General features: G+C 37.5%; 1 protein-coding gene and 1 long non-coding RNA gene across 3 annotated transcripts in view; one reads left to right on the top strand and one right to left on the bottom strand.

Annotated features, from left to right (window-relative positions):
• Positions 1 to 27,246, top strand: part of LOC138760647 (uncharacterized) — a 123,303-nt gene that overhangs the window by 4,877 nt on the left and 91,180 nt on the right. The gene's annotated exons all lie outside the window — the stretch shown is intronic.
• The window catches only part of ccdc85a (coiled-coil domain containing 85A), a 55,392-nt gene continuing 47,770 nt past the window's right edge, over positions 19,625 to 27,246 (bottom strand). The window contains exon 3 of the mRNA XM_069931497.1: positions 19,625 to 19,778. The gene's annotated coding sequence lies outside the window, so the exon portion shown is untranslated. The remainder of the gene's footprint in view (positions 19,779 to 27,246) is intronic.

The raw sequence follows: 27,246 nt of genomic DNA, 5'->3' as shown, positions 1-27,246 counted from the left end.
TTTTTATCTTTATATTTAAATCTTGTTCCCATTTTTGTTTAGTTTTACCATTTGCTTCCTCATTCTCCTTTTCTTGCAGTTTAATATACATATTTGTTATAAATCTTTTGATTAACATTGTATCTGTAATCACATATTCAAGGTTACTTCCCTCTGGTAAACTCAAATTGCTTCCTAATTTATCTTTCAAGTAGGATCTCAGTTGGTAATATGCCAGCGCTGTATCTCCAGTTATATTGTACTTATCTCTCATTTGTTCAAAGGATAAGAATCTACTTCCTGAAAAACAATTTTCTATTCTTTTAATCCCTTTTTTTTCCCATTTTCTAAAGGAAAGGTTGTCTATTGTAAAAGGGAGTAGCTTATTTTGCGTCAATATTAGTTTTGGTAATTGATAATTTATTTTATTTCTTTCTACATGAATCTTCTTCCAAATATTGAGGAGATGATGTAATACTGGAGAAGTTCTATGTTGTACCAATTTTTCGTCCCATTTATATATGTGTTCAGGTATCTTTTCCCCTATTTTATCTAATTCTAATCTCGTCCAGTCTGGTTTTTCCCTTGTTTGATAAAAATCTGATAGGTATCTTAATTGTGCGGCTCTATAATAATTTTTGAAGTTTGGCAATTGTAGGCCTCCTTGTTTATACCATTCTGTTAATTTATCTAGTGCTATCCTCGGTTTCCCCCCTCTCCATAAAAATTTCCTTATTATTTTCTTTAATTCTTTGAAGGATTTTTCTGTCAGTTGTATTGGCAATGCCTGAAATAAGTATAGTATCCTTGGAAAAATGTTCATTTTAATACAGTTTATCCTTCCTATCAGTGTTAGTGGTAGATCTTTCCAATGCTCTAAATCGTCCTGTAATTTTTTCATTAGTGGATTGTAATTGAGTTTATATAATTGGCCTAGATTTTTGTTTATTTGTACACCTAGGTATCTTATTGCCTGCATTTGCCATCTGAATGGAGATTCCTTCTTAAATTTTGAGAAATCCGCATTATTCATAGGCATTGATTCACTTTTATTTACGTTTATCTTGTAACCCGACACTTCTCCATATTCCTTCAATTTCTTATATAATTCTTTTATTGATAGTTCTGGTTCTGTTAAGTACACTATAACATCATCCGCAAATAGGCTGATTTTATATTCCCTGTCTTTTATTTTTATTCCTTTTATATTATTATCTATTCTTATCAATTCTGCTAGTGGTTCTATAGCTAGCGCAAATAATAAAGGTGATAGTGGGCATCCCTGCCGCGTTGACCTGCTTAAGTTAAATTGCTTTGATACATGTCCATTTACTGTCACTTTCGCTAACGGTCCCTTATATAATGCTTTAATCCAATTAATATACTTCTCCGGTAAACTGAATTTTTGCAATACTTTGAACAAATAATCCCATTCTACTCTGTCGAAGGCCTTCTCTGCGTCTAAAGCAACTGCTACTGTAGGTGCTTTATTCCCTTCTACTGCATGAATTAAGTTAATAAATTTACAAATATTGTCTGTTGTGCGTCTTTTTTTGATAAATCCAGTTTGGTCTAGATTTACCATTTTCGGTACCTGTTCTGCTAATCTGTTTGCTAATAGTTTAGCTATTATCTTATAATCTGTGTTTAGCAAAGATATTGGTCTATATGACGCTGGTGAGAGTGGATCTTTCCCTTGTTTTAGTATTACTGTAATTATTGCTGTTTTACATGAATCTGGTAAGTTTTGTGTCTCATCAATCTGGTTGATTACATCCAGGAGGGGCGGTATTAATAAGTCTTTAAATGCTTTGTAGAATTCTATTGGAAATCCATCCTCTCCTGGTGTCTTATTATTTGGTAATTTTTTTATTATCTCTTGTATTTCTACTGTTCCAAATGGTTCTGTTAATTTATTTTGTTCCTCTATTTGTAGTTTTGGTAATTCAATTTTAGTCAAAAATTCATCTATTTTCCCTTCTTTCCCTTCGTTTTCAGTTCGGTATAATTGTTCATAGAATTCTCTAAAGTTTTCCTTAATTTCTTTTGGATTATATGTAATTTGTTTGTCTTTTTTCCTTGATGCCAATACCATTTTCTTAGCTTGCTCTGTCTTAAGCTGCCATGCTAGGATTTTGTGCGTTTTTTCACCTAGTTCATAATATTTCTGTTTTGTCTTCATTATATTCTTCTCTACCTTATATGTTTGTAATGTTTCATATTTTATTTTTTTATCCGCCAATTCTCTTCTTTTAGTTGTATCTTCCTTCATTGCTAATTTTTTTTCTATGTTTACTATTTCCCTTTCCAACTGCTCTGTTTCCTGATTATAGTCCTTCTTCATCTTGGTTACATAACTTATTATTTGCCCTCTAATGAATGCTTTCATTGCGTCCCATAGTGTAAACTTATCTTCCACTGATTCCGTATTTACTTCAAAATACATTTTTAATTGTTTTTCAATAAATTCCCTAAAATCCTGTCTTTTAAGTGGCATGGGGTTTAATCTCCATCTATACATTCTTGGAGGGATGTCCTCTAGCTTTACTGTCAATATTAAGGGTGAATGGTCCGATAGCATTCTCGCTTTATATTCTGTTTTTCTTACTCTATCCTGCATACTGGCTGATAACAAAAATAGGTCTATTCTTGAGTATGTTTTATGTCTAGCCGAGTAGTATGAGTATTCCTTTTCTTTTTGGTTTTGTTTCCTCCATATATCCAAAAGTTGCATTTCTTGCATTGATTTAATTATAAATTTGGTTACTTTGTTCTTCCTGTTAATTTTTTTCCCCGTTTTATCCATATTTGGATCCAAATTCAGGTTGAAATCCCCTCCTATTAGTATGTTCCCTTGCGTATTAGCTACCTTCAAAAAGATATCTTGCATAAACTTTTGATCTTCTTCGTTAGGTGAATATATATTAAGTAGATTCCAAAACTCCGAATATATCTGACATTTTATCATAACATATCTCCCTGCTGGATCTATTATTTCCTCTTCTATTTTAAATGGCACCTTTTTACTAATTAATATAGCCACTCCTCTTGCTTTTGAATTATACGATGCTGCTGTTACATGTCCTACCCAATCTCTCTTTAATTTCTTGTGCTCCAATTCAGTTAAGTGTGTTTCTTCGACAAATGCTATATCAATTTTTTCCTTTTTCAGTAAATTTAGTAGTTTCTTCCTTTTAATTTGATTATGTATTCCATTAATATTTAAAGTCATACAGTTCAGCGTAGCCATTTTATATTTTGTTTATCTTCTCTTTCCGTTTTTCCATCATTACCTTTCCTCCTTTTCCATTTCTGTTTTCTTATTTTCAACTCTTTATAAGACAACATTCCTACAACATCCAACATTTTCCTTATTCTCCTATTTCTATCTTCTTTATCCCCAATCTCCCCTTCCCCTCCTGAGTTGTCCTTTATCCCTTGTCAGACAACCACATCTCCCATCTCCATTTGGATTTGCGAATCCACTCGCAAGCGTCAACTGATTTTGCAGTGACCGCTATTTCCCCCCACCCAGCCCCCCCCAGAAAAGATTTCACTTTTCATATGTCACAAAGGTCACTCTTTTAATTCCCTCCTTATTCTCTCTATTCCATTACCTTCCCTTATTAATTCTTGTCTATACTATCTATATTTTCCTCTAAGTACAGATACATTCACGTATGCACATTGTCTCTATTCACTCTTATACCTCTTTACCCGCATACATATCAATCGTGATCATTTTTACTCTCATTACCCGTCTTCATCCCTCAGTCTATTTTTGTAATTGTTCTGCAAATTTTCGTGCTTCCTCTGGACCCGAGAATAGTCTGTTTTGTTGACCTGGAATAAATATTTTCAATACCGCTGGATGCTTTAGTATAAATTTATACCCTTTCTTCCATAAAATCGCCTTTGCTGTATTGAACTCTTTTCTCTTCTTTCGGAGTTCAAAACTTATATCTGGATAAATGAAGATTTTTTGCCCTTTATACTCCAGTGGTTTGTTGCCCTCTCTTACTTTTTCCATTGTCTTCTCCAGTACCTTTTCTCTTGTAGTATATCTTAGGAATTTTACTAAAATAGATCTTGGTTTTTGTTGTGGTTGTGGTTTAGAGGCCAATGCTCTATGTGCCCTTTCTATTTCCATTTCTTGCTGTAGTTCTGGACATCCTAGAGTCTTAGGGATCCACTCTTTTATAAACTCCCTCATATTCTTGCCTTCTTCATCTTCCTTAAGGCCCACTATCTTTATGTTATTTCTTCTGTTATAATTTTCCATTATATCTATTTTTTGAGCTAGTAGTTCTTGCGTCTCTTTAGTTTTTTTATTAGATTCCTCCAATTTCTTTTTTAAGTCTTCTACCTCCATTTCTGCTGCTACTGCCCGCTCTTCCATCTTGTCCATTTTCTTTCCCATTTCTGTTAAGGTCATATCTATTTTATTCACTTTCTCTTCTGTGTTGTTTATTCTTCTTCTTAAATCATTGAATTCCTGCGTTTGCCATTCTTTAAATGACTCCATGTATCCTCTAACAAGTATATCATTTACCTTGCCTTTCCCTTCATCTATTTCACTGTATTCTTCCTCTTCTTCTTCCTCTGGGTTGGCCATCTGTTGTTCCTTTGTTGCCCTTTTCTTCTCTTCTTTCTTGTTTTCATTGTTTTCTGTGGTCTCTTCTTGCTGCAGGTGTTCTGCAGCTGTCGTTGCCGACTGTGGAGATCGACTCCCCAGCTGGTCCCCCCTCCCGTCGGTGTGTTTTTTTTTCATGTGCATCGCGCATGCGCGAGGAGTCGCGCATGCGCGGTTGCGCACTTTTACTCGGCTCTGCGAGCCATTTTTGTAGTCCTATTTCTACTGACCTGAGGAAGCAGGCTTCTCTCTCCACATCGGGCCTCTTCGGACAGGTAAGGCCTTCTCTTTCTTCCTCCGTTGTCTTCTCTTCCTCTCTTCTTACCGTTGATTTTGATTTTTCTTTTTTTGTCGCCATCTTCTTCACCAAGAGATTTCTTTAGGCAGTCCTTGTACCTCTTCTTTGGTGCACCTCTGTCACAGTGGCCAGTGGAGAGCTCGCCATATAACACGATCTTGGGAAGGCGATGGTCCTCCATTCTGGAGACGTGACCTACCCAGCGCAGTTGGATCTTCAGCAGCGTGGATTCGATGCTGTCGGCCTCTGCCATCTCGAGTACTTCGGTGTTAGGGATGAAGTCGCTCCAATGAATGTTGAGGATGGAGCGGAGACAACGCTGGTGGAAGCGTTCTAGGAGCCGTAGGTGATGCCGGTAGAGGACCCATGATTCGGAGCCGAACAGGAGTGTGGGTATAACAACGGCTCTGTATACGCTAATCTTTGTGAGGTTTTTCGGTTGGTTGTTTTTCCAGATTCTTTTGTGTTGTCTTCCAAAGGCGCTATTTGCTTGGTGAGTCTGTTGTCTATCTCGTTGTCGATCCTTGCATCCGATGAAATGGTGCAGCCGAGATAGGTAAACTGGTTGACCGTTTTGAGTTTTGTGTGCCCGATGGAGATGTGGGGGGGCTGGTAGTCATGGTGGGGAGCTGGCTGATGGAGGACTTCAGTTTTCTTCAGGCTGACTTCCAGGCCAAACATTTTGGCAGTTTACGCAAAACAGGACGTCAAGCGCTGAAGAGCTGGCTCTGAATGGTCAACTAAAGCGGCATCGTCTACAAAGAGTAGTTCACGGACAAGTTGCTCTTGTGTCTTGGTGTGAGCTTGCAGGCGCCTCAGATTGAAGAGACTGCCATCCATGCTGTACCGGATGTAAATATTTCTCTAACTTTTAAGGATTTTCAGGCTCATAAACATGCATCTTCTGCATTAGTATCACTAAGATGAACAATGATCAATGTTGTGTGCTATCAAAGTGTCCATTTAAGACCTAGATTAGTTTAAGGCTGATTATAGAGTTAAATAAATACCATTTCCTAATACATGACAAATATTTTTAAGCTGTGTTTGAAACACTCGCTTCAGAAATAGTAATTCCTGTACAAAATTTAATTGAATTTGAAGATATGCAGCATTTGACAAGCTCTATAATTATGAAGCTTGAGTTATCTATATGGGAAACTTAGTAAATGCATTTATATGATCCAGAGGTCAAAAGCCTGGAGACAAAAATGGTTTCCAATGCGATATACGCGTTTAACATTGTTCGACTATCTTACGTAAAACACATTTACAATGACAAACATATCAACTTCCACAGATTTGAGATCCACCATAGGGACTTGCTTCAATGTGCCTCATGAATATCAATAAATGATGGGTATCAAGTTTTCTATAAAATTATCTCACAAGGATGAAAACAGATTTAACCGTCCAGTTCCATCAACTATGACATTGTGGTTGTCAAATTAAAAACTTGCATGAATACACCACATTATCTAAGAATGATTAAAAGGCCTTTATAGCCAATGAAGTAATTTGGAAGTACAGTCACTGTTATATAAGCACTGTTATGAACCCCAAGGACTCAAAAACCTGCAGCAACAAAAATTCACCAAGACAATGGCAACTTAAACAAAATTGGTTTTATTTTCTTAATACAGTATAAGATCAATATTTAACTCATCACTATTAAGTTACTAAACTTAACCCCCTCCAAATTCTGTCTGTGTGTGTGTGTGTGTGTGTGTGTGTGTGTGTGTGTGTGTGTGTGTGTGTGTGTGTGTGTGTGTGTGTGTGTGCGTGTGTGTGTGTGTGCATGGTTCTTTTTCACTGTCCAGTCATTTACTGTTCATTTCTCCAAGTTCACTGGTATCAGGCAGTATTCAGTATTGTGCACAGAATTAAACAGTTATTACATTCAACAGGCTCTGATGCCTTAACTTAAGTTGTTACCAGTCAGGAACTTATTTGGTAGGTGCAGAGAGATGTTCGTTGATCATTAGACACCCAAACTGATTTCGTTCAATCAAAAACTAAAGTGTCTTTCCAAAGAAATGTGCCTTCTTCCAGGTTACTGCAAATAGTTATTCTTTTCCCCATTTCAGAAGAAACACAACAACCCAGCCACTACAGAGATTTCAAATAGGCTGAATTCAGAGCTCAAACCCCATCTTAAAATGGGGTATTCAGCAGGCTGTTCACTTTGACAGCCTTTCACTGACTGCTGGAGCTTTTATCTCCTTCTCCCTCTCTGTTTCTCTGTCTCTGTCATTTAATGTTTGCTTGTGAAAAGTGACCTAACTACCTAATCTTAATTCCCCCCTTTTTAAACATATATTTTATTAACTTATTATCAAAATATTCTTATATTTGCCACATAACATTCTTGTGTACTAGTTGAACAGTGCCAGGGCACTAATAATCTTGTTCTTCAAAATATTGTCAAGCAACTTTTACATAATCTCAAGACAAAACAAAAGGGCCTCAATTCAATATACCCAAAATACATGGCTTTGGGATTAAAGGGACAACATGTGGCAGGAGGCAGAGGAATTGGGGAAGTTCTAAATGAATACTTTGCTTCATTGTTCACCTGGAGAGGAACTTCAATGATTGTGAGATCAGTGTAAAACAGGCTAATGTGTTGGAGCAGCTTGAGATTAAGAAAAAGGAAATGCTAGATCCTCTTAAAAACATTCACATATAGAAAAGTCTCTGTAACCGGACACAATATATCTCAGCTTACTACAAGAACCAAGGGAAGAGATTGCTGAGATGTTAGCGATAATCTTTGCATCTTCCCTCACCAGAGGAGAAGTTCCAGAGGATTGCAGAATGGCAAATATAGTCCCCTTATTTAAGAAAGGTAATAGGGAGAATCCTGGAAATTATAGACCAGTGAATTTTTGTTCAGTGGTTTGTAAACTATTGATGACAATTCTTAGGGGCAGGATTTATGAGTATTTAGAGAAGCATAGTCTTCTCAGGGATAGTCTGAATGGCATTGTGATGGGCAGGCTATGCCTCATGAGCCTAAATTAGTTTTTTGAGGATGTGCCAATATAAATTGATGAAGGGAGCATAGTGGTTGTGGTATATATGGATTTTAGCCTGAAGTTTGATAAGGTTCCCCATAATAAGCTAATTCAGAAAGTCAAGAGGCCTAGGATCCATGAAATCTTGACTGTGTGGAATCAGCTTGCCACAGAAGGCAGAGCATGGTGATAGATGGTGTATTCTGACTGGAGGTCAGTAACAAGCAGCGTTCTCCATGGATCTGTTCTGAGACCCTTGCTCTTCATGATTTTTATAATGACCGATGAAGAAATGAAGGGGCAGGTCAGTTAGTTTGAAGATTATACAAAGGTTGTTGGTATTGTGGAGAGTGCAGAAGTCTTAGGTTACAACAGGATACTGAGTTAGGCAGAGAAGTGACAGAAGACCAATCCAGATAAGTGTGAAGTGATGTACTTTGGAAGGTTGAACTTGAAAACACAATACATGGTTAATGGCAGTATTCTTAACAATGTGGAGAAACAAAGAGACCTTAGGATCTATAGATCACTCAAAGCTGCCTCACAAGTTAATAGGGTGATTGATGACAAGCAAAACAAGAACATATTTAAATAGCACACATGCCAGCAGTGATTTTAAAATGAAATTTTAAGATTAAAGGAATTAAAGTTAATATTAATCCACTTGCACGCTGCTCAATCAATGAAAAGGATATACATGACCAGATGTTCAGGAAATGCCATTAGCTGGTAATATGTTCAACCTGGAAACATATCTCTGAGGCCTCATGACATTAAGACAAATGCAATGTGCAGTATTCTATAATGGCAAAATGCAAGGTTATGTATTATAGTGACTGAGTATATCAGTGAATCGATGCTGCTTAGAAAATATGAGTTCAAAGTGGATTAAAAAACTCATTCAGTAGAACAATAAGGAGAAGTATTTAGAGAATCATACAACAAGAGCACAAATCTCAGATATTACTTCATCTAAACATAAAATGCCAAGCTATTGAAACACCAGACTCATACCAGTACTTCTGACAAACAAAAACTAAAAAATGAGCAGCAGAATTTTGGAAAGATTGGCACAGAGTGATTAGTCAATACACACATGCATTGATTTCATTTAGAAATTAAGAACTCACTGATCTCCTCAACTTCTAACTAAAAGTCCTATAGCTTTTAAAAATATTAGCATTGGAAATATTTATTTTCGCATTTACCTATCATCTACTTCACAGCTAAAGTTGCAGGAAATTCTTACTTTTGATTTTCATCTGCTTTACAACTGCTTTCAGGCTCAGTGGACATCCAGCCTGGGAAAACTTAAGAGATCATTTAAAATAAGTCCTGTTGATAAATTCATCAGAACCTCAGATATAGATAAACAGATAAGCCATTAGTTCTATGGCAAAAAGATCGGTTTGGATGTGATGAGCTAAACAGCCAGTTTCTGTGATGTACAGTACTGCTAGCTGAGGCTTGTTCTTGATGTTAAAAAGTCATGCGAGAATTAGAAAACATTTATGCCTTTGAATGCAACTGTGATTCATCATCATTACTTTGGTCCAGAATCCATCATTCCATTTAGTGGTAGGACACTTGTAATTTGCTTGTTACTTCTTTTTCTTTTCTTTTTCTTTGGCTTGGCTTCACGGACGAAGATTTATGGAGGGGGTAAAAAGTCCACGTCAGCTGCAGGCTCGTTTGTGGCTGACAAGTCCGATGCGGGACAGGCAGACACGATTGCAGCGGTTGCAGGGGAAAATTGGTTGGTTGGGGTTGGGTGTTGGGTTTTTCCTCCTTTGCCTTTTGTCAGTGAGGTGGGCTCTGCGGTCTTCTTCAAAGGAGGTTGCTGCCCGCCAAACTGTGAGGCGCCAAGATGCACGGTTTGAGGCGTTATCAGCCCACTGGCGGTGGTCAATGTGGCAGGCACCAAGAGATTTCTTTAGGCAATCCTTGTACCTTTTCTTTGGTGCACCTCTGTCACGGTGGCCAGTGGAGAGCTCGCCATATAACACGATCTTGGGAAGGCGATGGTCCTCCATTCTGGAGACGTGACCCATCCAGCGCAGCTCGATCTTCAGCAGCGTGGACTCGATGCTGTCGACCTCTGCCATCTCGAGTACTTCGACGTTAGGGATGTAAGCGCTCCAATGGATGTTGAGGATGGAGCGGACACAACGCTGGTGGAAGCGTTCTAGGAGCCGTAGGTGGTGCCGGTAGAGGACCCATGATTCGGAGCCGAACAGGAGTGTGGGTATGACAACGGCTCTGTATACGCTTATCTTTGTGAGGTTTTTCAGTTGGTTGTTTTTCCAGACTCTTTTGTGTAGTCTTCCAAAGGCGCTATTTGCCTTGGCGAGTCTGTTGTCTATCTCATTGTCGATCCTTGCATCTGATGAAATGGTGCAGCCGAGATAGGTAAACTGGTTGACCGTTTTGAGTTTTGTGTGCCCGATGGAGATGTGGGGGGGGATGTGCTTGTTACTACATTGACACAAAATGACAACTTCGGAACATCCTGGCTCTTGTAAATGAAGAAAACAGTTTTTGCTCCAGTATTAGAGATAAAATAACAACACTTACGATAATCAAAAAAACATTTCAAGTTAGTGTGAAGGAAGTCATTTGGAGAGGAATACAGACATGATTCATAAGTGACCAAAAGTTAACCAAGGGGAGAATTTTATATGTTGAGTAAATCAAGGGATATGAAGATTGGACAGAAACAAGGATAAGTAAAATATAAATCATTTTACGAAATGATTAATTTTCCTTTATTAAGTTTTTACTGACACATTACAAAGGAGAGGTACCATTGCAAATAGCTTGAGTAAACCCAAATCAGTCACTGATTCAGTATTCTGAATTGCCTCAAGAACACTAATTGAATAGCATTCATGTCCCAAGTGATCCATTTTCACACAATACAGAAGCTTTAATATCAAACAGAAATCTGTGTAAACTCTCAGCAGGTTAGAAAGCATCTGAAGAGGGTAAAATTAAATTTATATTTTAGATTAATGACCATCAAACTGATAAGAAGTTATTGATCTAAAATTTTAATTTCATATTTCCAGCAACCACAATATAGATCATTTGTAACCATTACAAATCCATTCTTGACTTGTGTATGTACTGTGTTGCAAAGAATAGTTATGCTTTGTCATGCAAGGATTATATCATGTGACTAACTGCTGTTGCAGCATTTAAAAAGTTGTAGAGAAGTTCACATGAAGTCCTTGAATGAAAAGGACATAAACCTTGTGTTTCTAACATCTAATTTGTATTTGTTTGCACAATCTACAAATAAACATTTACATTAGGTATCCATAGAAAGAACATATGACAGTTACTATTTGTTCAAAAGCACTTAAAAATGAATCTGCCAAATTGATAACACCCTATTCAGGATGTTCATTTAGAACTAATAAGCTGATGTTTTGAATTGGTATTTTTCAAAACTTATAACAATATAGCTTTACATATTACATGCAGGGCATGGCATCAGTGCTCATTGGTACAGTTATGAGCATTACACAAATATAAATCTTCATAATGTTTCCATGTGAAATCATGGCAAGTGCAAGGCTTTAGATATAACTTTCGGTAACAGGCCATTTTGGCCCACGAGTCTGTGCCACCCAATTTACACCCCATTAACCTACACCCCCCTGTACACTTTTTAAACAGTGGGAGGAAACCGGAGCCCCTGAGGAAAACCCACAAACGTACAAACTCCTTAAAAACAATGCAGGATTCAAATTCCAGTCCCAATCACTGGTGTTGTAAAGGCATTGCACTAACCACTACACCAACCATGCCACCCTATTAAGTAATATGCTTTTAGATCAGTAGAATTCAAGCAGTTGTCTTTGAAAGATTTGTGTGAGGTCTATATTACTCTACCACAGGTATCATGCAAATAGACAAGGCTGATTGTGTTACAATTATGAATGTCAATTTAATCTATGACAACATTTCCCTGAGTAGCTCTTATTCATTAATTGAATCCATATTAAACTGTGTTCTTGCTCATGCCCATGGATTTTGAATTTTCAGGCTATCACATTAATTTATGGGCTTACATTTGATAACTCTTTAGTTTTATGATATTGATGAAATAATCACTCAATGATACAGATCATATTTCAGATTTATTGTCAGAATATGACATCACATACAACCCTGATTTTCTCTTTCCTGCAGGCGAGGTAGAATTGCCACTTAATGGTAGTGGAAAAAAAACTGTACTCAACGAACACATGTAAAGAAATTAAGAAATGAAATCAAACTGTGTAATGCAGAGAGGGGAAAAAAATCAAAGAGAAAAAGTAAGGGACCTTAAATGAATCCCTGATTGAATTTGTTATTGAGGAATCTGATGGTAGAGGGGTAGCAACTGTTCTGAACCTGGTGGTGCGAGTCTTGTGGCACCAATACCTCATTCCTGATGGTAACAGCTAGAACAGAGCATGTGCTAGGTACTGTGGATCCTTTTTTATTTTTTAAATTTTTTATTTTTCACACCATAAACCACATTAACCATGATACATACTTTTTCCTTTTCAAATATATACAGTGCCATTTTCTCCCCACCTCCCTCCTCCCATCCCACCCTCCCTACCTCCCCCCTCCCGTCCATTTAAAGTACAAAATCTAGGATACATTAAACTAGTCAAACAATGTTGTCATTCAATAAAAATACACCAGAAATTCCACTGAGTCAATTCTTTTCATTTCCTTCTCCTTTCGTTAATTTAGGTAGTGAATGTCCCCGGTAGGTTTTCACTATTATGTTTCATGTAAGGCTCCCATATTTGTTCAAATATTTCAATATTATTTCTTAAACTATATGTTATTTTTTCTAATGGAATACATTTATTCATTTCTATATACCATTGTTGTATTTTCAAATTATCTTCCGATTTCCAGGTTGACATAATACATTTTTTTTGCTACGGCTAGAGCTATCTTAACAAATCTTTTTTGTGCATCATCCAAATCAATTCCAAATTCTTTGTTTTTTTATGTTACTTAGGAGGAAGATCTCTGGATTCTTTGCTATATTGTTTTCTGTAATTTTATTTAATATTTGGTTTAGATCTTCCCAAAATTTTTCTACTTTCTCACATGTCCAGATTGCATGAATTGTTGTTCCCATTTCTTTTTTACATCGAAAACATCTATCAGATACTGTTGGGTCCCATTTATTTAACTTTTGAGGTGTAATGTATAGCCTGTGTATCCAGTTATATTGTATCATACGTAACCTCGTATTTATTGTATTTCTCATCGTTCCAGAACATAACTTCTCCCATGTTTCCTTTTTTATCTTTATATTTAAATCTTGTTCCCATTTTTGTTTAGTTTTACCATTTGTTTCCTCATTCTCCTTTTCTTGCAGTTTAATATACATATTTGTTATAAATCTTTTGATTATCATTGTATCTGTAATCACATATTCAAAGTTACTTCCCTCTGGTAAACTCAGACTGCTTCCTAATTTGTCCTTCAAGTAGGATCTCAATTGGTAATATGCCAGCACTGTATCTTGAGTTATATTGTATTTATCTTTCATTTGTTCAAAGGATAATAATCTATTTCCTGAAAAACAATTTTCTATTCTTTTGATCCCTTTTTTCTCCCATTCTCTAAAGGAAAGGTTATCTATTGTAAAAGGGAGTAACTTATTTTGCATCAATATTAGTTTTGGTAATTGATAATTTGTTTTATTTCTTTCTACATGAATCTTCTTCCAAATATTGAGTAGATGATGTAATACTGGAGAACTTCTATGTTGTACCACTTTTTCATCCCATTTATATAATATGTGTTCAGGTATCTTTTCCCCTATTTTATCTAATTCTAATCTAGTCCAATCTGGCTTTTCCCTTGTTTGATAAAAATCTGATAGGTATCTTAGTTGTGCGGCTCTATAATAATTTTTAAAGTTTGGCAGTTGTAAGCCTCCTTGTTTATACCATTCTGTTAATTTATCTAGTGCTATACTCGGTTTCCCCATTTTCCATAAAAATTTCCTTATTATTTTCTTTAACTCCTTGAAGAATTTCTCTGTCAGGTGTATTGGCAATGCCTGAAATAGGTATAATATCCTTGGAAAAATGTTCATTTTAATACAGTTTATCCTTCCTATTAGTGTTAGTGGTAAATCTTTCCAATGCTCTAAATCGTCCTGTAATTTTTTCATTAGTGGACAATAATTGAGTTTATATAGTTGGCCGAGATTTTTATTTATTTGTACACCTAGGTATCTTATTGTTTGCATTTGCCATCTGAATGGTGATTCCTTCTTAAATTTTGAGAAATCCGCATTATTCATAGGCATTGCTTCACTTTTATTTACGTTAATCTTGTAACCCGACACTTCTCCATATTCCTTCAATTTCTTATATAATTCTTTTATTGATAGTTCTGGTTCTGTTAAGTATACTATAACATCATCCGCAAATAAACTGATTTTATATTCCTTGTCTTTTATTTTTATCTCTTTTATATTATTTTCTGTTCTTATCAATTCTGCTAGTGGTTCTATAGCTAACGCGAACAATAAAGGTGAAAGTGGGCATCCCTGCTGTGTTTACCTGCTTAAGTTAAATTGCTTTGATATATATCCATTTACTGTCACTTTCGCCAATGGCCCCTTATATAATGCTTTAATCCAATTAATATACTTCTATGGTAAACTGAATTTTTGCAATACTTTGAATAAATAATTCCATTCTACTCTGTCAAAGGCCTTCTCTGCGTCTAAAGCAACTGCTACTGTTGGCGCTTTACTCCCTTCTACTGCATGAATTAAGTTAATAAATTTACAAATATTGTCTGTTGTGCATCTTTTTTTAATAAATCCAGTTTGGTCTAGATTTACCATTTTCGGTACATACTCTGCTAATCTGTTTGCTAATAGTTTAGCTATTATCTTATAATCTGTGTTAAGTAAAGATATTGGTCTATATGACACTGGTGCGAGTGGATCTTTCCCTTGCTTTAGTATTACTGTAATTATTGCTGTTTTACATGAATCTGGTAAGCTTTGTGTTTTATCAATCTGGTTGATTACTTCCAGGAGGGGAGGAATTAATAAATCTTTAAATGTTTTATAGAATTCTATTGGGAATCCATCCTCTCCTGGTGTTTTATTATTTGGTAATTTTTTTATTATCTCTTGTATTTCTACTATTCCAAATGGTTCTGTTAATTTATTTTGTTCCTCTATTTATAGTTTTGTTAATTCAATTTTAGTTAGAAATTCATCTATTTTCCCTTCTTTCCCTTTGTTTTCAGTTTGGTATAATTGTTCATAGAATTCTCTAAAGTTTTCCTTGATCTCCTTTGGATTATATGTGATTTGTTTGTCTTTTTTCCTTGATGCCAATACCATTTTCTTAGCTTGTTCTGTCTTAAGCTGCCATGCTAGAATTTTGTGCGTTTTTTCCCCTAGTTCATAATATTTCTGTTTTGTCTTCATTATATTCTTCTCCACCTTATATGTTTGTAGTGCTTCATATTTTATTTTTTTATCTGCCAATTCTCTTCTTTTAGTTGTATCTTCCTTCATTGCTAATTCTTTTTCTATATTTACTATTTCCCTTTCTAACTGCTCTGTTTCCTGATTATAGTCCTTCTTCATCTTGGTTACATAACTTATTATTTGCCCTCTAATGAACGTTTTCATTGCATCCCATAGTATAAACTTATCTTTAACTGATTCCGTGTTTATTTCAAAATACATTTGAATTTGTCTTTCAATTAATTCTCTAAAATCCTGCCTTTTGAGTAACATGGAGTTTAATCTCCATCTATACATTCTTGGAGGGATGTCCTCTAACTTTATTGTCAATATTAAGGGTGAATGGTCCGATAATATTCTAGCTTTATATTCTGTTTTTCTTACTCTATCTTGCATACGAGCTGATAACAAAAATAGGTCTATTCTTGAGTATGTTTTATGTCTAGCCGAGTAATATGAATATTCCTTTTCCTTTGGGTGTTGTTTCCTCCATATATCCAAAAGTTGCATTTCTTCCATCGATTTAATTATAAATTTGGTTACTTTGTTCTTTCTGTTAATTTTTTTCCCAGTTTTGTCCATATTTGAATCCAAATTCAGGTTGAAATCCCCTCCAATTAATATGTTCCCTTGCGTATCTGCTATCTTCAAAAAAATATCTTGCATAAACTTTTGATCTTCTTCGTTAGGTGAATATACATTGAGTAGATTCCAAAACTCCGAATATATCTGACATTTTATCATTACATATCTCCCTGCTGGATCTATTATTTCCTCTTCTATTTTAATTGGCACATTTTTACTAATTAATATAGCTACTCCTCTTGCTTTTGAATTATACGACGCGGCTGTTATGTGTCCTACCCAATCTCTCTTTAATTTCTTGTGCTCCAATTCAGTTAAATGTGTTTCTTGCACAAATGCTATATCAATTTTTTCTTTTTTCAGTAAATTTAGCAGTTTCTTCCTTTTAATTTGGTTATGTATTCCATTAATATTTAAAGTCATATAGTTCAGCGTAGCCATTTTATACATTGTTTATCTTCCCTTTCCGTTTCTCCATCATTACCTTTCCTTCTCATCCATTTCTGCTTTCTTGTTTTGAACACTTTATAAGTCAACATTTCTAAAACATCAAACATTTTCCCTATTCTCCTATTTAAAACTTCTTTAACCCCATTCTCCCCTCCCCCTCCTGAGTTGTCCTTTATCCCTTGTCGGACAACCACATTTCCCCTCTCCATTTGGATTTGCGAATTCACTCGCAGACGTCAGCTGATTTTGCAGTGACTGTAACTCCTCCCCACCCAGCCCCCCCAGAAAAGATTTCAATTTTCATATGTAACAAAGGTCACTCTTTTAATTCCCTCCTTATTCCCTCTATTCCATTTCCCTCCCTTATTAATTCTAGTCTATACTCTATATATTTTCCTCTAAATACGGATACATTCATGTATGCACACTATATATATATACACACATATACCCCTTTACACACATACATATAGATCGTGGTCATTTTTACTCTTATTACATGTCTTCATCTCTCTGCTTGTTTTGTAGTTGTTCTGCAAATTTCCTTGCTTCCTCTGGATCCGAGAATAGTCTGTTTTGTTGCCCTGGAATAATTATTTTAAATACCACTGGGTACCTTTACATAAATTTATATCCTTTTTTCCATAAGATCGTTTTCGCTGTATTGAACTCCTTCCTCTTCTTCAGGAGTTCAAAACTTATGTCTGGATAGAAAAAAAATTTTTGACCTTTATATTCCAGTGGCTTTTTGTCCTCTCTTACTTTCTTCATTGCTTTCTCCAATATATTTTCTCTTGTTGTATATCTTAAGAATTTTACTAAAATGGATCTTGGTTTTTGCTGCGGTTGTGGTTTCGGGGCTAAAGTTCTATGTGCCCTCTCTATTTCCATTTCTTCCTGTAATTCTGGTCTTCACAGGACCCTGGGGATCCAATCTTTTATAAATTCTCTCATATTCTTGCCTTCTTCATCTTCCTTAAGGCCCACTATCTTTATATTATTTCTTCTATTATAGTTTTCTATTATATCTATCTTCTGAGCTAACAGCTCCTGTGCTTCTTTAGCTTTTTTATTAGATTCTTCTAATTTCTCTTTTAAGTCTTTTACTTCCATATCTACAAATGTTTCTCGTTTTTCCATATTTTCCACTCTTTTTGCCAATTCTGATATGGCCACTTCCATTTTATTCATTCTTTCTTCTGCATTCTTAATTCTTCTTTTTATCTCATCAAATTCTTGTAATTGCCATTCTTTCACTGATTCCATATATTCTTTAAAAAAAGATACATCCATTGTCTTGCTTTTCTCTTCTTCTTCCACTTCTTTCTGTTCTTCTTCTTCCTCTGGGTTGATCATCTGTTGTTTCCTTGTTTTCTTTTTACCCTCTTCTTTCTTGTTGTCATTATTCTCTGTGTTCTGCACCTGCTGCTATGCTGCAGGTGTCTCTCTCAGCTGTGGAGATCGACTCCGCAGCTGTTCCCCCCTCCCGTCAGTGTGTTTTTTTTCATGCGCATGCGCGGTTGCGAAATTTTACTCGGCTCTGTGAGCCATTTTTGTAGTCCCGAGCCCAGGACCTCCACTGACCTGAGGGAGCGGGCCTCTCTCTCCGCGATGGGCCTCTTCGGACAGGTAAGGCCTTCACCTTCTTCTTCCGACATCTTTCCTTCTTCTTACCGTTGTTTTTGGTTTTTCTTTCTTCGCTGCCATTTTCTTCACACTTTTACTTTCACTTTGTTTTGGTTTTTAAGTTTGTGCCTTTGCTTTTTCTCTATCTTTTTTTAACTTTTCTGGAGAGGGCTGGAGTTCCCCTACCGGCCACTACTCCATCACGTGACTCCTCCCGGTAGTGTGGATCCTTGATGTTTGCTGCTGCTCTCCGACAGCAGCATTCCCTGTAGATGTTCTCAATAGTGGGGAGGGCTTTACCTGTGAAGTTCTGGGCTGTGTCCATTGGTTTTTACAGGGCTTTATACTCAGGAGTATTAGTGTCCCCATATCAGACCATGATACAGTCGGTCAGCACACTTTCCACCACATAACTGTAGAAATTTGCTAGGATTTCCAAAGTCATACCAAACCTCTGCACACTCCTGAGGAAGTAGAGGCACTGACATGCTTTCTCCATGATGCCATTAGTCTGTTGGGTCCAGGAAAGATCCTCTAAGCTAGTGTTTCCCAAGGATTTAAATTTGCTCATTTTTGTACATAATCCCCTAATTTCAGGGCACCATAACATTTCGCTTCACATGTGTTTGTGAGTACTCAGGTATTTTTAATTGTTTCATTGGTGCAGGGATAAAAGAGCTATACTGGAGGCAGGTGTGGATATGTCAATGACTACTATCTGCTTGAAGACTCCATGAACAGAAATACAAAGGCTACACTGAGATGTGAACCATGCCAAAGGTGGTATGCTTTGGATTTTGGGCAGTTCCTTTATGTCTCCACACTTTTCTCTTGCCATCACTCTGATGCAGGTTAATCTCGGTCTCATCTTCCATAAGACTTTTACTAGAATTCTGCAGGCAGTTTTAAATACTTCTTGACAAACTGTAATCTGGCCATCCTTTCTGTTTGCCTCTTGCAGTGCAGCCCCTGTATTTCTTTTCATGAAGTCTTCTGCAGAGAGTAGTCATTGACATATCTACATCTACCTCCAGAAGAGTGTTCATGATCTGTCAGAAATAAGTTTGGGGATTTTTCTTCATTATGGTGAGAATTATTCTGTCATCTGCTCTGGAGGTCTTCCTTGGAATAGTTCCTTTTCAATTATTTAGAACGCTCTTTGTTCTAAATAATGTTCAAAATAGTTGATTTTGGTAATTCTAAGGTTTGGGCGGTGTCTCTTACTATTTTATTCTTGTTTTTCAGCTTCATATTAGCTTCTTTAACTTCCATTGGCACAATCTGGTCCTCATGTTGAAAAATGGCAACTCCAGACTCCAAAGGTGATCACAGCTAAGAAGCAAGCCTAGCTTGCCTAGCAATTAAACATACCTGAGTAATCATAAACACCTGTGAAGCCAAATATCCCAAACACTATGGTGCCATGCTATAATTTATGCATGGCCAAACCAAAACGTAGACAAATAACATTGAATATCAACTGGAATATGCACTTTAATCACATGTGAATTCTTTGATTATAAACTTTAAACAGTGGAACACATGGGGCAATTAAGGGAAAAAAAAGGCGTCTTTATCCCAAACATTATGGAGGGCACTGTAGCTGCCTCCTTAGCTCAGAATTTCTGTTGAATTGTTCTTGTTTCAGATCAAATATGAGAAATTTCCCTGGATAAGACAAATCAGACCAAAATATGTTCAGTATGAAATGATAATACACATTGTTTATGCTACTTCACATTTACCTGGATTGACTTTCACCCACAAAACTAACAATGATATCAAAAATAAACTGCTATAATTGTTCTTCTTTGAAGGTTTTTAAGGCAGTTGTTAAAATTAAACAAACATCTTTTAGACACAAAAGCTGAGTGACTTATAATTTTGTGACATTTTAAATAATACAAAAATGGACCAAGAAACTGACTTCCATTTACTACTAAAACTAGGTAAATGATTTTTTTTTCCTAAACATAATATTAATATATATAAATTTAAGTTTCTCAGGTGTGATCAGGTGAAAAATTTGCTCTTTTGCCATCTTTATATAATTAAAGTGATAGTTTATTGCATTGGAGAGGAGATCCACCAGGATGTTGCTTAGATTGAAGGGCTTTAGTTATGAGAGACTGGATGCTCTGTATTTGTTTCTCTGAAGTGAAGGAGGCTGAGAAGTGATTTGATAGAGGTATAAAGAATTATGAGAGGCAAGATTTTTTTCCTCCAGTGTGGCTGTCTGAAACAAGAAACAAGAGGACATAGCTTTAAAGGTGAGAGGGAGGTGGTTCAAAGGAAAACATAGGGGAAAGCAGCTCCCCACTCCCCCCCCCCCCATGCCGCCCCTCACAAAGAATGGTTGGCATCTGAAAAGTACTGTTAGAGTAGAGGAGAGGAGGCAGATACAAACACAACTTCTATGAGGCAACAGGACAGGTAGATGAAAATCAAACGCTTAGAACTCAATTGACTTAATACAGGCAAATGATTTATAGAGATGGGCATGGTGAGTCAAAGGGGACATTTTTATGTTGTACAATAGTATTTTAAAAAATTATATTCCATACTGTCACTCTAATTAACAGATAATTTTAAAATCAGCTTCCATGGAAATGAGTTTGAAAGCAAATGTTAATATGCATTCAAATCATCAAAGGGACACAAGGCAGAAATTCTTGGCCTTGAAATTAACTGAGTTTGTATTGGATAAAGAATTTATAATCCAACAGTAATAGTGTGTCCAAAATATTCCCTGCTTGCTGTGTAAGAAAGTATAGACTGTCATGATAATGAATATGTATGAGATATACCGGAAGTCACGTGGTATGAGAGAGAGAGATAAGAACACAAGCAAGAGAACAAAGGAAACGGGAGAATAAAGACACTCAGAAATTTACCTGATAAACTTGTGTTTAATGTTTTATTAACTTCACATTTCGGGCCACAAATGTGACATTGACGACGAGGATGAAAGAAGCATGAAGAAAATTAAAGACTAAACAAGATTACAGAGGTTTACAGACAACTTCAAGGTGATAAGAATTTTCTCTGTGACTCAATACATTTGGGGCTGAAATATTTCCTCATGGCTGGTGCAGACGGTGACTTTCTAACACATAGTGGAATTGCTCATTTTGACCCGACTGGTGATGCAAGCACTGTAAGTGTGAAGTGGAAGGCATGGCTGGAAGAATTTGAATCCTACGCCGACAGTCGTGGCCTATTTCTAGATACCGGTACAGTTGAACAAACAGTGCAGAGAAGGGCGTTACTTCTTTTCACTGCAGGACCCTCAGTTAAGGAAAGATTTAAGACACTTTTGAATACTGGAAGAAAGGATGAGTACCAGAAAGCGGTAGATGCATTAAATGCACACTATGTAGTGACACCGAATGCTACATTTCAACGCCATTTGTTTCGGAGAACGAGACAAGAAGATGGCCAGACAATTGCTCAGTACGTGACGAGACTACGCCAGCTAGCTGTTGGATGCAATTACATGCCAGCTGATATGGACAACCAATTACTGGATCAAGTCGTACAGCACTGCAGATCAGATAAACTCAGAAGACGTCTACTGGAAAGAGGGAGTGAGTTGGAACTCACCGATGCTTTAACCATTGCTGCTGCATTAGAGGCTGTTGAAGGGCAATTTCATACCATGACCCTGAAAGACAACTCAAGCCAGCAAATTAAGAGGCTCTCACATCGCCATAATCAGCCAAGATATACGTCGACACAGGACGTGGAGTGTTATCGATGTGGAAACCGAGGTCACTTTGGAAAAAACCCATATTGTCCGGCCAAAGGCAAAGTTTGCAGAAAGTGTGGAGGTAAGGACCACTTTGCAAAGAAGTGCAAAAGCAAGTCCAATGCAGACCAGAAGAGGAAGAGTACAACTTCCAAAGGCAAAGCCTGGGGGAAAGTATCCTGGAAAGAAAGATACCATTCACCAGATAGACGGTGACGATGATGATACCCAGGAGGAACAGAGTTGTTACCAATTTACGTTGAATGAAGTATGTCATGAGAAGGTCCCAGTGATCATTGGTGGAGTGACAGTGCAGGTCATTGTACACTCAGGCAGCGACAGTAATGTGATTGATCGACATTTATGGGAGAAGTTGAAAAGGAAAAAGATCATCTGTACCTCAAAGAAGTATTCCAAGAAACTGTATCCATACACAGCAACCAAGCCATTGCAGACCATTGGATGTTTTACTGCAACTGTTGAAGCTGGAGATAAGTACACCGAAGCAGAGTTTATGGTCATAGAAGAGAGGGGAGAACCATTGCTGAGTAGAAGCACAGCGCAAGACCTGGCAATACTTCATATTGGAGCTTGTGTCAATTCAATTCAGTCATACGAGGATATGAAGCAAGAATTCCCCGCAGTCTTCCAAGGAGTAGGAAAGCTGAAAGGTCGACAATTGAAGCTAGCGGTAGATGAAACGGTCAAACCCAAGGCACAACCAATGCGCCGAACTCCGTTTGGACTTCGTGGGAAAGTCGAAGCCAAAACTAAAGAATTGATCGAACAAGACATTATTGAACCGATGGAACATTTAACACAATGGGTCAGTCCTGTAGTGATTGTGCCCAAACCAAAGGGTGACATAAGACTATGTGTTGACATGAGAATGGCCAATGAAGCTATAATTAGAGAACGACACCCTATACCAACAGTGGAGGAAATACTTCAAGAACTAACTACCAGCAAGGTATTCTCAAAAATTGATCTGAAATGGGGCTATCATCAATTAGAGCTGGATCCAGGTTCCCGAGATGTAACTACATTGGTGACTCACTGTGGATTGTATCGTTACAAGAGACTATCATTTGGAATTAATGCAGCTTCGGAGATCTACCAGTATGAAATCCATCAAGTGATTCAAGGCATTCCTGGAGTTGCCAACATTTCTGACGACATCATAGTCTATGCACCAACGAAGGAAGAGCATGACAAACGGTTGAGGCGTGTACTATCTAGACTAAAGGAGGCAGGCCTTACTGTGAATGGAAACAAGTGCCAGTTCGGTGTGTCAGAAATGGACTTCATGGGACACAGACTTACACAGAAAGAACTAAACCCTGCAGAGGCCAAGGTGAAAGCTATTGCAGAGGCACGTGCACCTCAGAACGCAACAGAGGTGAGGAGTTTCCTGGGATTGGTCAATTTTTGTGCAAAGTTCATTCCTAATTTCACTACAGTGGCAGAACCACTAAGGAAACTAACCAGGAAAGGTGTACCATTTCATTTTGGATCTGAGCAGAAGAAAGCGTTCACAGCACTGAAGCAAAGCCTGACAGATGCAAAAACTCTTGGATATTACGATCCAGCGGCATCAACCAAAGTCATAGCGGATGCCAGCCCGGTTGGTTTAGGAGCCGTGTTGGTCCAGATGCATGATGGAGGACCAAGAATCATTGCCTATGCCAGCAGATCGTTATCAGATGTGGAAAGAAGATACTCTCAGACAGAGAAAGAAGCACTCGGACTTGTATGGGCCTGTGAGAGGTTCCATGCATATTTATACGGCATTGAAATTGAACTCATCACAGATCATAAGCCATTAGAGGTGATCTATGCACCTAGATCCAAACCATGTGCCAGAATAGAGAGATGGGTACTCAGACTACAACCCTACAAATATAAAGTAATCCACATTGCAGGGAAAGCAAACATTGCTGATCCGCTGTCCAGATTGGTGAAGGATGGAGGTCCACCTTCCAAGTCAGAATTGGGAACAGAAACAGAGAGCTTTGTACGCTTCGTAGCTATTCAGTCGACACCGAAAGCTGTGACTACGAAGAAAGTTGAGAGAGAATCCGAACGTGATCCAGAACTCATGGAAGTAAGAGAATGCATACAGAGTGGACAATGGGACAAGTGTACTCACAAGGCTTACATTTCCATTAGAGACGAACTTTGTTGCATCGGACAGTGTGTATTGAGAGGTTGCAGATTGGTGATTCCGCAAAGATTGAGACCGAAGATCGTATCCTTAGCACATGAAGAACACCTAGGTATTGTTGGTACCAAGCAAAACCTCAGGACCAAGGTATGGTGGCCAGGTTGTGATAAAGATGCAGAAAAATTTGTTAAAACTTGTCACGGATGTCAAATCACAAGTAGGAGTAATCCACCAGAACCGATCCGGAGTACGCAACTTCCGACAGGACCATGGATCGACGTAGCTGTTGATTTTCTTGGACCTTTACCGACGGGTGAATCAATTATGGTAGTGATAGATTACTACAGCAGATACTATGAGTACGTGGTGTTGAAGTCCACAACCACTGAAAAAACAATACAAGCGTTAGCAGAGATATTCGCAAGATATGGATTACCTGTTACATTATACTCTGACAATGGTCCACAATTCATTTCAGAGACATTTGCAGAATACATGAGGACCACAGGTATCCACCATCATAAATTAACTCCGAAATGGCCGCAAGCCAATGGAGAAGTAGAGAGACAAAATCAGTCCATTGAAAAATGATTGAGGATTGCACACGCTGAAGGACAAAATTGGCGAGAAGCATTGCTATCTTATGTGGCTGTCTATCGAGCAATGCCTCAGGCAACCACTGGAAAAAGTCCTGCAGAAGCATTTTTTGGGAGAAAAATCCGCACAAAAATGCCAGAAATAAAGGAAATCCGAGACGACCAGGAGATGAGGGACCACGATGCTGAAAAGAAAGGTGCAGCAAAGCTGTACACAGATTCGAAACGTGGAGCCAAGTACTCAGACATCATGCCAGGAGATAATGTTCTAGTGAGGCATGAAACTGGTGGTAAGCTAGACACACCTTATTACCATCAACCCTATACTGTCGTATCCAGAAGTGGCAGTATGGTGACAGTCAAGTCTCCGACTGGAGTCCTGTATAAGAGAAATGTATCAAGTGTAAAAAGGTACCAGTCCAGAGATACATCGAGCGAAGAGGTTGTAAGGCTAATACGAGATGTTGAAACTGAGAGACCTGATGATGTTCCAGAGGCAGTTACCAGCACTCCTGATGAAGTGACTAGAGCGCCAGAAACACGCGAAGCCGTGGCAAACAGTATTGCCGACGCTGAGAGTGAACAACTGAGAAGTGACGACAATATCGCAGGCAGGCCGAAACGAAACCGGAAAGTGTCCAAACGATACGAAGACTTTGTGCCATAGTTTTAATAAGAACTTTGGGACAGTATTTAATCTTATATCATAAAGTGCATGTATGAATGCTGTAGGAAGTAAATTTTATGTAGTTGAGTTATAGTATTACCATTAGTTACGATGTTTGTATGTTTCCGAGGGATATTGGTAATTGAAGGTAAAGTTTATTTCTGATTAAAGGAGGGATGTCATGATAATGAATATGTATGAGATATACCGGAAGTCACGTGGTATGAGAGAGAGAGATAAGAACACAAGCAAGAGAACAAGGGAAACGGGAGAATAAAGACACTCAGAAATTTACCTGATAAACTTGTGTTTAATGTTTTATTAACTTCACATTTCGGGCCACAAATGTGACATAGACCAATTCAATTAATTGGAGGCACTCTTATTAAATGGAAGCTTGATTAGTTGAATAAAGTAATATTCTGAAGCATTAGCTTCTCACAGAGGTAGTGTGAATAAAAGCTTTAAAAAAAAGGACATTGGGAAAAGAATCCAGGGTCTAAACCAATAGTTTTCAAACTTTCCCTTTAAACTCAAATTCCACCTTAAGCAATGTCTAAGCCACAAGTGCTCTGGATTGGTAAGGGATTGCTTAAGGTGGTATGTGAGTTAGAAGGAAAGGTTGAGAATTACTGCTCTAGATCCAGTTGTTATTGAAATATTTTGCTTGAGAAAAATTGTCATTGGCCCATTTCCTTTGGAATTATGAAACTGTGTACATAATCAGTCAATTAGGTACGATTAAAACAGTGGTTTTCAAACCTTTTTCTTTTCACTCACATTATATCAGAACATCATCAGCAAATAAACTGATTTTATGTTCTTCCTGATTGATCCTGAAACCCTTTATGTCTGGACCTAGATGGATGGATTCTGCTAAAGGTTCAATAGCTAGGAGGGAAATGAGCTGGAGATAATGGACAACCTTATCTACTAGATCGGGACAGTGAAGGTGCTGATTAAATGTTACCATTAGTTATTACTTTAGCTTTAGGATCAGAATCAGCAATCCCTTTCTAATCTGTGATGGAATATTTCGGAATGTTTTTGGGAGATAAATTGGTAAAATTAGAGTAGGTTACATGCACATATTTTAAAACTGATCTTATTTAAAATACTGAAAAATTCATATTCAGTGACTTTACAGAAGCTATGGAGAATGCTATGCACATTTCACAAGTAGGTACTAATTGAAATTATGTCATGAAATGAATGGACTATTGTCTTGGAAGAACAACCAGAGCCAGGATGTCTGTATTGGACCTTTTTGCAAGGCTTTTGACCTCTCTGCAAAGTGCTCATTCAGAGGTCATTGAGAGGTTATTGTTTAGCTAAAACAATCGATGGGAGCAGAATAACTTCTATCGTTTGCTGGAGAAGGAGAGGTTTTTGCAAGTGAGAAAGAGAGGTTTTTGCAAGTGAGAAAGAAGACATGCTGGTGGCAAGTTTGAATCTCAGATAGAGAGAGAGACACAAGGGAGTCTTTGACTGTGTGTGACACAGAAAACTGTAATAAGCCAGGAGAAGTTTGTTGGAACTGAAACAGAAGCTCCAGAGTGGTAGATGGCTGGTGTTTCTCTTGGAATAAGGGGAACAGAAAGGAACTCGGTGGTAGCCTGAAAGAAAGAGGTTTTCATCTGGAGAACCCTGATGGGGCAAGTTTCATCAGCAAGGCATTGAGGTGACTAATGGTGGTACCTCAGTTGTGGAAATCCTGGAACAAAAAATCTCTCTCTGCAAACCTACAAGAACCTTCTTGAGCGGTAAACATTTACCTTTCAAGCACCAAACCCTGGTGAACTTTATATATGTTAAATTCTGTGTACAGTATAAGATTTGCCTGCAACCAGAGAACTTGGAAGAATGAGAAGTGAGATTGAACTGTGAACCAAAGAACTTTTCTTAAATTTACACACACATTACATACAATTGTGCTTAGAATTAGAAGGGAGATATGTTAG

Source organism: Narcine bancroftii, chromosome 4 (genome assembly GCF_036971445.1).
Source record: "Narcine bancroftii isolate sNarBan1 chromosome 4, sNarBan1.hap1, whole genome shotgun sequence".
In the NCBI taxonomy this organism is placed as follows: domain Eukaryota; kingdom Metazoa; phylum Chordata; class Chondrichthyes; order Torpediniformes; family Narcinidae; genus Narcine; species Narcine bancroftii.
The sequence above is the reverse complement of the archived record's forward strand: the minus strand, read 5'-3'. Positions and strand labels throughout refer to the sequence as shown.